Below are 14,496 nucleotides of genomic sequence, written 5' to 3' on the forward strand. Positions count from 1 at the left end.
CTATTTGTGCTCTATAAATAAAATATCACTTATTGGTGAACCTTAAATATATCTAAAAAAATTAAACCATGTTTGACAGATCTGTTGTTTCTTTCTGTATTTAACTTTCTTATATATTTGGTTCAAGGGAACACTTATTCCGGTCAGTTCATGTTTGGAAAGCTCCAGGGACACAAAGTCTTGTAATATAAAGATGGTGGGAAATATGAAGGAGAGCTCTTTGATGGAATGAGAGAAGGTAAGTTAGACCCTTTGAGTAAGCTTTGTTTAAAATTTACTCTGTCATGACTGAACAGACCTGTTTATGCTGCATAAATATGATTATTTAATGATTTCATTTTTCAAAGATAGCTTTGATCTACTGACAGCCAGGAAACTAAGCTCTTGTTCCTGCTTTATGTTGACTTAATCTGTGAGAATTAGTTTTTGTTTCAAAAATAAGAGCATAAAATACTGAGTAATGTTTGAATATGTATTTAGAAATAGTAATACTTAGTAAAATTTAGAGGTGGAAAAAAAGTTGTTACTGGCTATAATCTACGAGGGAAAAGTCCGTACTGATAAGATGTTAAGATTCAGAAAACAACTGGCACTGTCACAATTATAGTTTGGTAACATAGCATGGGAGATGGAACTGTTGCCTCAATGAATTGCAGCTATACAATTGCTTAGTTTTCAAACAGAACAAATTGTTAATCAGGAGAAGCTTTATGTCCAGCTCTTACTTCTGTTCACTTTTTCATATTTAGGAATTAAATACATTTAAAAATATGCTTAAATGAAAAAAAAGTTACAGGTGAATTCTGGGACTCCCGTACTTTGGCCAAATTCAGAGATGGGACAGTTTGGTTGACTGAGTTTGTAACACTTACATCATAGGAGAATTTGATACTTTAACGGCCTATGTGCTAATTGATTGGCTACAGCATTTGAAAAGATTGGAATGAATTTGAGGGCTCCTGAAAGTTGAAGAAATACTTCTATAGTTTTTATTCAGTTTCAGTCTAGCAGGACTAAAACAGTTGTGATCTTGCATGTATTTAAGACAGAGTTTAGGTACAGTTACTCAGGCTTGTAAATAATTTCTTAATTGACTGAAATGTAACCAATTTAATATCCCTGTCAAACTCCATGTTAGGGTATTTGCACTGAAGTCAAGTTACTCAGTGGTGCTAGTGCTTGCAGTACTACTGAATAGTAAGATCTTTGGAGCAGCAATTTCATTGTGTATGCAGTCAGTTGCCTGTTCTGATTTTACTGTAGACGTTCATCCTGTATAAAAGCTATGTGTGTGGGTTTTCTTCCTCACGTTTGGAGTTTACTGTGCATCGTACCAATCACTGTGATTTTATTGAGGGTAGATAACTCTCTGCTAATTTAAGCCAACTGTAATTTGGAAAAAAATCAGAAGGCTCTGACCGAAACGTTGCTGAGTACTTATCAGAAGTGATCAGACTCAAAATGAATGAATGAATAAACAAGATTTTAATTTCCAACTTGTTGAGGGGCATATCATTCTCTTTCTCCGTGATGAAAGGTTGGAATGTTGTGTTTAAAGAACTGAACTGTGCCATTTCACTGGTCGCTTGAAGTTCAGGGGAAGGACTGTAAGAGTGTGGACTAGATTTGACTGCCATGGCTTATTGTTCCTGGCTCACTTTCTCTGATAGTGTGGTGTATCAGGTCACCAAATCTGTTTTCCTTTAAGAATTTCCTATTTGTTTTTCTCTGTTTTAGGAATAAGGATAATTATGAAGGAGCCTGCGTTCTAGACAAGTGTCAAGGTCATGAAATATTGCCTTGTGCTGTGTATGAGGTATATAAAGAAGACTTATGAGAAACTGTACTGATTTGTTCAGAAAAACTGAAAGGATCATGGTAGAGGATGCTTCAGGCAGATAAATAGAAAAGGTCTGTGTTTAGAACTAGTACTGTTAGTTCGTTTAACAAATTCAGTCCCCACTTTTAATTGAGTAACACATAAAGAGATTTCAAATTTGATTTTTTTAACATCTCCTAATAGTAATTTGTGTAGTTGAACTTCAGATTCAGTTTCAGTTTGACTTTTCTTGGATATGTAGTCTACTTAGGAGTTTTCTTGTGGTTATTATTTGGATTATTCCTTATTTGTATAACAGGAGTAAACATAATGGTTTGGGGGTGGGAGGAAATGTATGTGTATATATGCATAAACACATACGAATACTCATACTCACTGACACCTACGGCAAGGTAGAAAGATCAGGAAATATATTTTCGGTGTGAACTAAACAACAGGATAAGATGTGGTGTGAATTATTTTCCAGCAATTCAGTGAGATGACCTTGATGTCTGGGACTTAAGGACCAAATGTGGTTGTGGTAGGTAAATGAATTACTGTATAACAAATCAAGAATAGGATTCTGTCATTGCAATCACAGTGTCTGAGGGTTAAAAAAAAAAAAAAAAAGAGATTTGTTACTGAAAATTTGAGAAACGAAATTACATCAAATCTGTGTTTGTCTTGGGATTTTTTTAAATTATTATTTAATTTGACATCATTTCTTTGGTAAGTGTTTGGAGAGAGAGAGTTTCTCTGAAGAAGTAGCATTTTACACTTTGGAAGTAACTTTAGAACTTGAAAACAGTAACTTTTAATTGTTGCTTACGTATTAAGGTTTGGAACAGGCACTTCATAAACTATTTCATTACCCAGTTAAAATGAAGTTCAGAAACCCAGTACCGATTTCATCGTTTAAGTCTCTTTTTCTTTCTGACTTTGATCCTCATTCAGTTTTCTTTGTTGAAAAGAGGGGGTTTCCCTAGGTTTAGTGGAAATTTGGAGAAGTACGTGTTCAGAGAAGCTAAAAGGTAGGGGAAGGCTATTCAATGTAACTTTACTATGTGTCATTAGCCAACTGAAGTTTTTCCCTGTGGGTATGAAATCACAACCAAAACTCTACTGAATACTGTTTATGTAGTTAAAGTGGAGCATAAAGCACTTAGCTATCTTGCAGTTCCGTCTGCTATTGGTATATACATAAGGAGGTATCTTGGCTTTTCAGTTAAGGGTTCGGTTTTTTGGTTTGGTTCTCTTTTGTACCTGTCAACACCCCCAGATTTCTTTTAAATATACATTAAATCTGTTAATGTAAACTTAATTTTTTAATACAGTTTAAAAATCTTTATGTATTTTTCCAGGAACATAAGAAAGTTGGGAATTAAAATCAGTAGGACAAGATAATAAATACTTTTTAGATAAAGAAACAGATGACATGAAAACATGTACAAGTGCTGTTGTGCACTTGTTTCATTATAACCTAAACACTGTTAAACAAAAATGATGTTGTTACAATAGCTTCTCACTTCTTGAGACATTGAAGACAGGGTATTTTATGTATATATATATTTGTGTGCGCATGTATGCACACACAGTTTTGTACCACTGGGTGTCTCTCTAGCATCTGTTTTGAGACCGAATAAGTAAATTCTTCAGGCTTACACTTGTTCAGTAATTGATCTGTCTCTGTAAGTGTTTACTACTGTATTTAAGTTTACACTGGATGTGTGCTCAAAAGTGACAAGATACTTTGGCCAAAAAAAAAAAAAAAATCCTGACAGTACTGACAACAGTATCTTGTTGATTGATTTAGTATTTATATTATGCGGAAAACAAAAGACAACCACTTAATGCAAGTGTTCACTCAGAATATACTGCTTTCAAATTATATAACTTAACATAGAAAGATTAAAGCATATAAATACTTTTTTTTCAGGCAAAATAATAGGTTGAAGTTCTTTTTTTAACCAGTTACTGTAGAATTATGAAAGAGCTAGCCAGCCTTCTGGAAAGGGTCTAAGACACAGCTGTGACCTGCACTTTACAGGTGAATGATTTAGCCATGTGTTTCTACAATTTTAATCTCTTTCAGCATGCTGATTGTAGAGCCATTCCCCTGAGTAGTGGTAGTATAAGTATTATTCTCCTTTCTGTTTTTCTGCCCCGAACACCATCTCAGATCATAAGTCTTCTATGGCTCTGTCATTCTCTGACAAAATCTATAGTATGCCTGGTCACTTCTTTTATTTCAGATTATAAAGCTGATGGTAATATATTTTGAGAATAATAATCAGGAACTTAATGGATATAAAATTTTCAATACTGCCTGTTTTTTCAGCAGCCACTTTTGACACAGTACAAGTAACTGGTAGAATCTACTACCTGCTTTAATGATCTGTTGTTGTCAATGAAAATTTGGCAAAAACTATGTGATTGGTTAACCACTGAGTTTGTGTGCACAGTATTTATTAAGTTTATACCAGTACATTCCCGACAGATACAGTAGATTAGTATACACTGAAGTCCAACAAAAATCGAGGCACAGTTCCAGCAAAACATGAGTCTATGTAATATGGAAGTAAACAGGAAATATGTGAAAACTAATTAGTGGAGTTATGTATGGGCAGCGCAGGGGGATGCAAACCCAGTCATAACACAAATGGTAAGACTTTTTTTGGTGCCCAAAAAAGGGCAAGTTACTAAGAAACTCAAGTTAAGGATCTGTAAATTGTCTGCTTTGTCCGCATAAACTTTTGCACGTGAGATTTTGAAGTTTCTTTTGTATGGTCAGATATCTTGATTCAGTGAATATCAAAGTTTGTGGCTAATCAGTTAGTGTACCCATACTTTGTGCAAATACTTCTATGCTTGTAAACTGTGTGTAACTGTAGGGATTTTGAAAAAATACGATATTTTTTTTGCCTTTACTAAAATAGTACCTTGGACATACTGAAGTAATCTGCTAGAACAAAAAGAACATGGGCAAATATTTCAAGCTCTAGGGTATTCTTCTGGCATTACTTCTGTGTGGTATAGAATATATTGAATAATGGCATGAAAGTTGAATTTGTTTATTTTTACTCTTCAGTTTGAACTGTTATAATGTCAGGGCTAGGTGTTTAGATCAATCTTTTGCAAGTGATAAATTTTTAGTAAGTGGATGCTGTCAGTTAATAGCATATTGTAGTCTGTGAACCTTCAGAGATTCAGGTCAATTAAATGTCCAGTAAACAACCAATAATTATATCAACAGAAGAGTCCAATAATAAACAACTCTGATTTATTTACTGCTTAACCATAAAACGGATTTCATGTTGGGTAAAAATGTTGTCGAGAGATGCAAGATAGAAACTATAACTGAACACTAGGGAACAGGTAACAAAACAAAGCCCCTGACAGCTGCTGATTTTAAAAAACAAAAAAACAAACAAAAAAAACCCAAAACCCCCCCCCCCACAACAACAAAAAAAAAAAAAACAAAACACACCAGTGAGCTATGGTGGCCTGTCTGGTTTTTGTGCATTTGTATGTGCACACATTTGAGAATGAAAGAAAACAATGACATGTAAATGAAGTTTGCAGAGGTTAATGAAGTAAAACACTCATTTTCTTCATGAAAGTATTTCCTTTCTGTGATTTCTTGTTTCTGGCTGCTGCTTAAGTCCCAGTAAGCAGATGCTGTGTTCCATTCTGTCCCTGTTGCTACTTCTTTGTGTGTTTTGGCTGTGTTCAGTTTGTCTTCTTTCCCAGAGGAAGGCCTGCTGTTTAATACACCTGTTAACCACACTAAACAGGTGGCAAGCCTTATGGGCTTTTTCACCCGCAGACTTTTGTCCGTGCCCCCCCCCCCCCCGAATCCATTTGAGCTACCTGTTTGGAAGAGTCATAGTTTCAGTTCTGATGCAAATTATTTAAATTACTGGAATTTCAATTGCTCAGAATCATACTGCATACTAGTGGATAATACGAAATTTGAAGATGCACTGAATCTTCCCAAATCTTTATTAGGATTGTAATTACAATATAGTGATATACAATGTAAAAATATAAAGCTATTGCTGATATAAAGACCATGAATGAGTCTCCCTGCTAGTAAATGTTAAGTTCTATTTTAATTGCTTGTGGATAGGACCACAGACTACTGCATCACTCATAGGTCTAGTAACATTTAGAAGTTACTATGTCCCTGTAGTGGCCTGGAAGTGGGCTGAACATGTTTCTGAATGCATAATCTGTATATTTAATTGCCTTTTTGAGGTTTTTTTTAGTGATCTTTAGCTCATACGTAGTTCTGATGCTTGATAATAAGATGTGACAAGAAGAGAGTGGGAAGATGTAATTAGCAGTCTTCATGTAAGAATAAAGACCAGTAATGGGGGGGAGCAAAACAAAACCAAACCCCCACCAAACTACTATTTCTGTAGTTTATCTAGATTTTGCTATAATATACATGTCTTACACTGGGGATTTGTCGAAAATCTTTTATTATAGTAGTCTGTCTTGCTAAAGAGAAACATTGTTGAATACTTTCCTGACTCAGCCTAACAGAGAAATCATCAGGGTTTCGCTTGTTACCTTCACTTTAAAAGACAAGTAATGAAAGGCCTTCAGAGAAGGATAAAGTAAGGTTTTGGTAAAAATTATCAGACCAGAAATAAACCCATGAAAAAACTAATCGGGAAGGAAGCTTGTATTTAAAATGGGTGCTAAATTGCCTGCAGAGTTTGAGGTTTTGGTCTTATTCTGAAGTGCATGCTGATTTGAGAATAAGGTAGTCTGTCAGATCACACACATTCCTATATAAAAAAATGCCAGCTAAACATTGTTCTCTAATATGTCTTGATTTAAAATTATATTAATGCTTTATATTTATTTCCCTGTTCAAGGATCAAAAGCATTGACAAGTTGTTGTTGTTGTTTTTATGTATATTTAGCCAGTGTATTTTCTTTTATTAAAACTATTTGAGTGTCAATAACTTTCTGAAATGTTGTGTAGAAACTCTTTGAAGTTTGAGGAGGAAATAAAACCTTGTGTGTCTTTTGACATAAACTGATTTACATTTGAGACTATAGTTCTTGGAATAGATGCAGATTCTCCCAAGTTCTGAAAACAGGCTATATAGCATGAACTATCTGAACATATTCAGCCAGATAAGTAGTCAGGATATACTGGAGTAACTCTGTATTTAAATGCAGATGTGTTTGTCTAAATTGATGTCAGCTGAGGCTGTATGCTGTAATGGCAAACATTTTTCTAAAGGAAAGCATGGTTCAGTCGTTACTCGAATCTGTTAAGTAATTTTAACGTGATATTTAAGATCAGGCCCATACAAGTAGGTTTGAGTGGTGGAAGCCAAATAATGAAAACAGTTGATAAAAGCCCAAATCAGAGCATGTGGAAATCATATACTGTTAAAGGCAGACAAGTTGAATGTAGAGGCAGGCAAGTTTGAATTTGAAATAAACACAATTAATTGCAATAATAAGTGTAATAGCCACTAACTAAAAAATGGAAGCCTCATCAATTAACTGGAAATCCCTCCCTGAAATAAAAAAGAAGTGGTAAGTGCTTCTGACCCATTTACAACATCTAGATTCATAAACAGGTGTCTTTGAACACCTTGCCCTGCTACACAATGTTGGGAGTAACTAACATTAAAAATGTTGTTAATTCCTGAAGAAAAACTGACAAAATGTATATCCATCAAAGTTAGTATTTGAAAATCTTGCTTACTAAGAGACTCCCCTGAATAAAGCAACATGTGAATTTCTGTACTTAATTTACTACTGTTTGGTTGTTTTCTTAGAACTAGTTGTTTCAAAGTTTTCACCCATGATGAATAAATTCCTAATGTCTCAGTTTTTTTAAACACAAAATGAGTCATGCTAACCTGTTATAAGTAGGCTGTTGCAGAAATGAATTAATATGATAATATGACCTTGTGAAATTATTACCGTTCCTGTACTAAATGTTCTTATTTATTACCCATAGCATTTAATTGGCGTTTAAATAAATTCCATATAAACACATGTACTTCAGAAACAATCAACAATTACATTGTGCAGTTACCAGAATAAATTCTATATTACTGATTCTCAGGATAGGAGGATTTCTGTGGTTGATACCTAGCTGATAAACAACTTTGCCTATATCAGTTACTGTTCTTCATTAGCTTCTGTATTTCTGTTTTGGTCTCTATTAGTAGATTGCAATGTCTTTGTGTCTACTGCATTGTCTCAATCACATAAAGTACAGGACCTTACTAAAACTCAAGGATTTTGTTTTGTTTAAAGCAGAATTTCCTGTTCTAGTTTAAAAACAAAACCAAACACAAACAAAAAAAAACCCCACAGCATAATACAGCCCATCGCTGGAAGCTTGTAGCTTTTTATTTTTCTCCATTTCCTGCTCCCCTTTGTTTGTGTACTAACTGGTAGCTCTTTTTCTGGAGGCCCCTGTGTCACTCTGGTTGTTCACGCCTTTGTTTCTCTGCATAAATGTGTGATGTATAGATAGTGCTTATGTGGACGTCAGCATTTCCAAACCTTGCATGTGTTGCATTGCTAAGCAACTTTTAGCAACACTTATCTCTCGTCCTTATGCCATCTGGAAAAGAGGATTAGACAAGGAAATGTGCCAGAGAGAGACAAAGGCACATCTAAGAAAGAGGTGGCTTAATTACTTAAGAGAATGAGTGACATTAATAGTAGGCAGTCATCAGAATAGAGTGAAAGCAAGCACAATGCCTTTACAGGTAGCAATAAGGACCCACTGAGAAAGGTTGCATATTTTATACTCCCCTGTCGTTTTTCCTTCTCTAGAGCAGTACACAGCTGAATCCTACTGCATGTTTACATACAGTGATGCAAGATGAAGGCCCCTATGATTTCAGTACATAATTTAGATACAATTCCAGTTATAGTGAGTTTTTTCCTAGACCTTCTTCCAGTTGTTTTGTACATGCAGGAGTATAACTAGCTGACTACTGTTTTAAAGGTCTCTTCCACTAAGGAGAGAAGATTGTGAAAATGCCAGTGGAGCTTGAAGCTTATGTACGTTTGTTAGCAACAGTACTGCTATCATTGGGATAATGGCTGAAGATAGCATCATATGCTTTAAAGTGAAGGAAGGAAGAGACCAAAGCATGGAAGAAATAGACCAAAGCAAGTAGTATCAGAGCGTATTTCCAAAGAACTGCTTTGTCTTTGCTTTTATCTTCTAGCTTACATCTGTAATTGCTAACAATGTAAACAAAGTGCTAGAACTTTAGCCGCTAAATCCATCTGGGGTTTCAGCTGGGTTCACGCACATTTTAGAATTATAGTAGCACTTTATTTGGTACCTCTGCTGTTATCACACAAAAAGCCAGATATCCAACTTAATAGAAGAATGATCACTTCAGATTTTAGATATTTTTATTCTCTAGTTCCTTATGTACTCTAACATTGGAAGAATGTTGTCTGATAGCTAAACATGATTTAGTACTGTGTAAAACAGTGACATTTGTTACTGAGTTGTTCTGCTTCCCATACCCAGACTTTTGACTGTACTTTGACTGTTGTCTGATGATTTCCATATCGGTTTCAACTCTATACTCTTCCAATAATATGGGAACAATTCAGACTAGTTTTCAGTGACAGCTCTATGATGTTTTTACACGTTATCTTGGAATAAAAGTGCATGCGACAATATACAGTACTATACTTTTCTCGTATCTGAAACTGAAACCAGCATTCCTGATTGTGACCTTCCCTGTCAGCAAATACCTGTGAAATGTCTGACAAACTTTCCTATCCTCCCCTAGTATAGGACCACAAAGAGGAATCGTCTGACTCTGCTATCAGTTAATGTTAGTAAAATAGTGGCCGTGACCTAATAATCTCAAGATTATACTATATTGAGGAGGAGAGAGTACACTAGAAAAACTACGTATACATCATGACGTAATTCTAAATTGCATGGTTACGTATGCACGTTTAATGTTGCTAGAAACTTTAATTGGCTCATACCTAAGCTTCTGTGGTATGTAGCTTTGCAGCCTTAGGAAACTTTAAACTTCTATGTAAAGTGTGTATCTTGAGTGAAATGCAGTCCAAATTTAAATAACTGAAGCTTTTCGGAATTGAGTTTGGTACACTATTTCACTTTTCACAGTCTTTAAAAAGCAAAATAATGTGTGATTCTGTATGTGACAAAGCAGTTATTCATTCTTGCCATGTAATTTAATGCGATGTAATATATGAACTGAAGGACCTCACATAATAGTATCCCACAGTAACAAACCTTGGGCAAGAAATGTTTGATTCTCCCCCCTTTCCCCTTTAGAGGAGTGCCACATAATCCTTGGTGGCTGTGTGGTCTCCTATTCAACTTTTCACACAAATGTTGGAAGGGTATTTATAAAAAGCCTTGAGGACCACCCACTTTGCTATTGAAAATTGGCTGAAATAATCCCTTCTTTATAATTTAGCTGTGGTGGTGTTGAAATTTAAAATCCATGTGTATTTCTGTTTAAAGGGGCAGTGGAGAAATGACGTATTCGATGAACGGGGTGCTATAGTTAATTGTTCTGGTGACATCTGTGATGGACTGTGGATCAATGGCTACCCTGCTGGTACGTACATTCATTATGCTCTCCAGCTATTAACAAGTCTTTGACATAATGCTTTGGTTGTCCCTCTTTTGATTAATATGATTTGACTATACTGTTTAGCATCCTCTAAGTACTTGGTTCTCCTAGAATGCGTAGTTCTCTGGAGCAAGGGGGATAGCTATTTGACTGAGACCTTTCCTCAAGGGAGTGAGCTGTTCATTCAAATTAAATGCACAACTACACTGAGGTATCAAATGTTCTTGTAATGGATTTTCATTCTTGCGATGAGGGAGAGTTTTTTAGGTTTAATAATGTGGATTTTTAATTTTAAAGTGAAAGCACTTTGGAGTTAAAAAGTTGGAAAGATAGCAAAAGAAACAAACTGTGTGTGCGTGCACGGTATGCATGTGTATGAGAGTGATCCCAGTTAGTTTAAATTATGTCATTAGAAATAGTAAAGAATTGCTCAGCAGGTTATAATTTAAGCACAGAGCAGAAATGAATCCCATCGTAGTGCAAAGATACAGACTCAATGGCTTAATAGAAAGCTTTTCTAATCCAATTGACTTCTGCATGAGGGGACTGTTTGCACAGAATATCGTAGTTCCAACTTGAGTGCAGCTGGCCAAGAGATGCTTGTAAGTAAATTTTTATGTTGCCTCACTCAGATATGAATGTATCATCTCAAAGGAAATGATCCGAAGAACTTGAAATACAGTATATATACATGTACTCTTGGTGTCAAGCAGCAAAACGTACGGAATGGAACTCAGAAGAACAGATCTGTGCAGCAGCCCATCTTAGGAATATTTGCATGTCAGAAGCTCTACTGTAGGATGTTGACATTCTAAAAATGAAATACGTAAATCAAAAAATCAGAATAATAGAATTCCCTCGATTGATTGATTTCTATCTTTCATATTAGACATACTTGTAATGCTAGGTCATATTTTCTGAACCCAGAATGAAAATGTTTATTTTTAGAAGCATTTCCTATAAAGGAGTAAGTTTTTGTAGGTTTCATAAGTGTCACAGTAAAGTGCTTCTTTAATTCAGTCAAAGTTGATAGTAATCAAAATTCATAGTTATGTTCAAACCCTATAAAATGTTGTGATGGTCTGCTTCATGATTAGTTAGCAGATGTTAACTTTAACAGGCCCTTTCTTCTGGCACTGTAAGCTGAACAATAAGGAATTGAATAGGTCTTGAAGAAATCGTTACACAATCATGGAAGTATTCTCTTCAGATTACTATAAGGATATATTTGAAGAGAGAAAATTTGTGCCGCTCCTGTTCATTGGATACTTAGAAGACTTAATTTTCCCTTTTCTCAGCAGTGCAATCATTTACATTCTGTGTTAAGAAAGCATGATATTCCTGTTTAGTGCTAAAACTTAATTGTTTTTTAAATCTTTTTAAACTGCATTTTTGTGGCAGTCAAGGTTATTCACAGGACTTCAATTTAAAGTAAATGTCTAGATAAGTATTCCAGGCAGAACGATAGCTTGGCTTTTGTGAAGAAACTGCCTTCATTAAAAGGAATGGTACCTTCTTTCCATCCTTCTGGGAAGACAGGTTCGCTTTAATGTCATGATTGCCCAAGGCAGGTATAGTTGATATTGTTTGCTCTGTCTTTGCGAGGCATTCACCTTCACAAGGATTGGAGACTCTGGATGTCTTGGGCAGCATTTTAGCTGTACGTTTTTGCTAGCTTTCTGTTGGAACTTTGCAACAAGTTTATCTACCAAAGCTTCCAGTGATTTTTACTTAAGTGAACTATTTAGTTGTTGAGCTGCGTTTGTGTTACTTTACCTGGAACATATGATTGCTTTAAATTTTACAGTAGTTACACCAGGAGAGAGTCAAGGTCATAATTATTTCCTTCACTTTCTCCTGTTCCCTGAAACAACAAAGAGAAGAAATTTTACAGCTGCTTAATGCAAGAACCTGCTGTTCTGAGTCCATTCTTAAATAAGCAACATAAAATTATGGGCAAAAAAAATAATGGGGAGGCTGCATGGGTGGCCTCTGTCAGAAGAGGCCGGGGGCTGCCCTGTGCTGGACACTGCTGGTTCCAGCTGGCTCTGCAATGGACCTGCTGCTGGCCAAAACTGTCCCCGTCAGCAAAGCTGTGGCACCTCTGTGAAAACTTATTTAAGAAAGGGTAAAACACGCACAACAGTGAGGAGTGAGGGCAAGAAAAGTGTGAGAAGCAATCCTGTGGAGACCAAGGCGTTCAGAGAAGGAGGAGGTTCACCAGGTGTCAAAGCAGATGACTTCTCCTGCAGCCTGTAGAAGTTTTGCAAGAAACCATGGTGGAGCAGGTGTGCAGCCCGTGAAGAGGACTACAGCGGAAGAGATGATCACGCTGCAGCCCATGGAGGACCCCACGTTAGAGCATGTGGATGTTTCCTGAAGGAACTGCAGCCTCTGGAAGGCCCATGCAGGAGCAGGTTCTCCTGACAGGAACTGTGGCTTGTGGAGGACCTGTGTGGGAGCAGGGGAAAAACATGAGGAAGGAGCCGCAGAGAGGGACTGTTACGGACTGACGATAATCCTCTATTCCTCATCCCCCTGCACCACTCAGGGAGGTAGAGGAGTTGGGAATGAAGGACTGAGGTTGAGGCTGGGTGAAAAAGGACATGAGTTGAGGGGGAAGGTACTGTTTTAATTTATCTTTGTTTCTTGCTGTCCAAGCCTATCTTAATTTGCAATAAATAATTTTCCCTGAGCCCGTTTTGTGCATGGTGGTGATCGGTAAATGATCTCCCTGTCTTTATCTTGACCCATGAGACTTTTCATCTCATTTTCTTCCCACTGTCCTGTTGAGGAGAGGAAGTGAAAACACAGTTGGGTGGGCATCTGGCACCCAGCCAAGGTCAACCCATCACAGATGTTATGGAAGATATAACAAATAAAGTTACAATGGATCATTCCATCCAATTGATTCTGATTTGGTTGAGATTTTCTTTCACTTGAGTCATAATTTTTAACTTTCTTCTTAATTTTACCCTTAGTCGTTGTCATCAGGCGTTTACTTTCCTGTGTTTAATGCTGCTGGCCAAAACAGAGTTCTATTGCTTTTTTGAGTAAGAAGTACAGTAAGAGTGTTTTATACTCTGACTTAAAATCTTTACCTGAACTTGTAATGTAGTGACACAGTAACAGTAAGATAGTTACTATATGAATGTGACATACTAATTATTGATTTGTTTTTCTTTTGATGATCAGCTGTGATTAGTCGTGGTCTGGAGATCTGGGCTGGCATCAGAAACCACCAAATCCCATCAAGGTCTGCTGCCAACTCATTTGAGTTAATTAAGAAACTGAGAGGAAAACAGTTAACTCCTGTGTATGTAGCGTGGGGAAGAGCCAATTTCATTATATATTTCCCTTGATTAATATGCGTATGCAGTAATCTAAAACCAGGTAGTTAGTTTGCCAACTTGATAAATTACAGCAAATATGCAAGTGTTACACCCTAAAAATAGTAGCAAATACCGTTGTTAGATGCTGAGGTGTTTTTGTGATTGTCAAATATACTTTTATAATGTAATATTCAGCCTTTAAAGAGTGCAAGTTGTTTCCTGCCCTCCCCTGCCCCCAACTGGTGGCTTCTGACTATTCGAGGAAGGATTTCGTAATCAAAAAAATACAGCAAGCTCTGCCTTAAAATAATATAGGACCATAAAAATCATCCTTCTAAATACTAGTTTGCGATCATAAGTTAATAATTGATTTCTGAAGTATTGATAAATCCCCTAAAGTCCCTGGAAACTGCTGAATGTGTTGGTATGTCTAAGAAGCCAAGAACCTTTAAATCTCACTGAAATTTGTTTCAAAAATCTCACCCAGCATTTGGTTTCTCTGTATATTTCTATAGAAACAATTTTCTTCTTTTCCCTGTCAAGGATAATAGCTGATGTCAGAATTGTAAATACTCAACAGTAATTATCTGAAGTACAGTACCAGATGAAATAGAATCTACAGTGAAATATTTCTTTGAAGCTGTGAAACTTGATTCTTTGTTTTTTAGGGAAGTCACTGCTTTAAGTTTGTGCAGCATTTCAATCGAACATGGAA

General features: G+C 36.2%; 1 protein-coding gene across 1 annotated transcript in view; it reads left to right on the top strand.

Annotated features, from left to right (window-relative positions):
• The first annotated feature begins 1,741 nt into the window (after positions 1–1,741).
• MORN1 (MORN repeat containing 1) overlaps positions 1,742–14,496 on the top strand; it is a 51,651-nt gene continuing 38,896 nt past the window's right edge. Inside the window, exons 1-2 of the mRNA XM_075027168.1 lie at positions 1,742–1,816; positions 10,338–10,434. The gene's annotated coding sequence lies outside the window, so the exon portion shown is untranslated. The remainder of the gene's footprint in view (positions 1,817–10,337; positions 10,435–14,496) is intronic.

The sequence above is a fragment of the Buteo buteo genome, chromosome 5, assembly GCF_964188355.1.
Source record: "Buteo buteo chromosome 5, bButBut1.hap1.1, whole genome shotgun sequence".
Taxonomy (NCBI): Eukaryota; Metazoa; Chordata; class Aves; order Accipitriformes; family Accipitridae; genus Buteo; species Buteo buteo.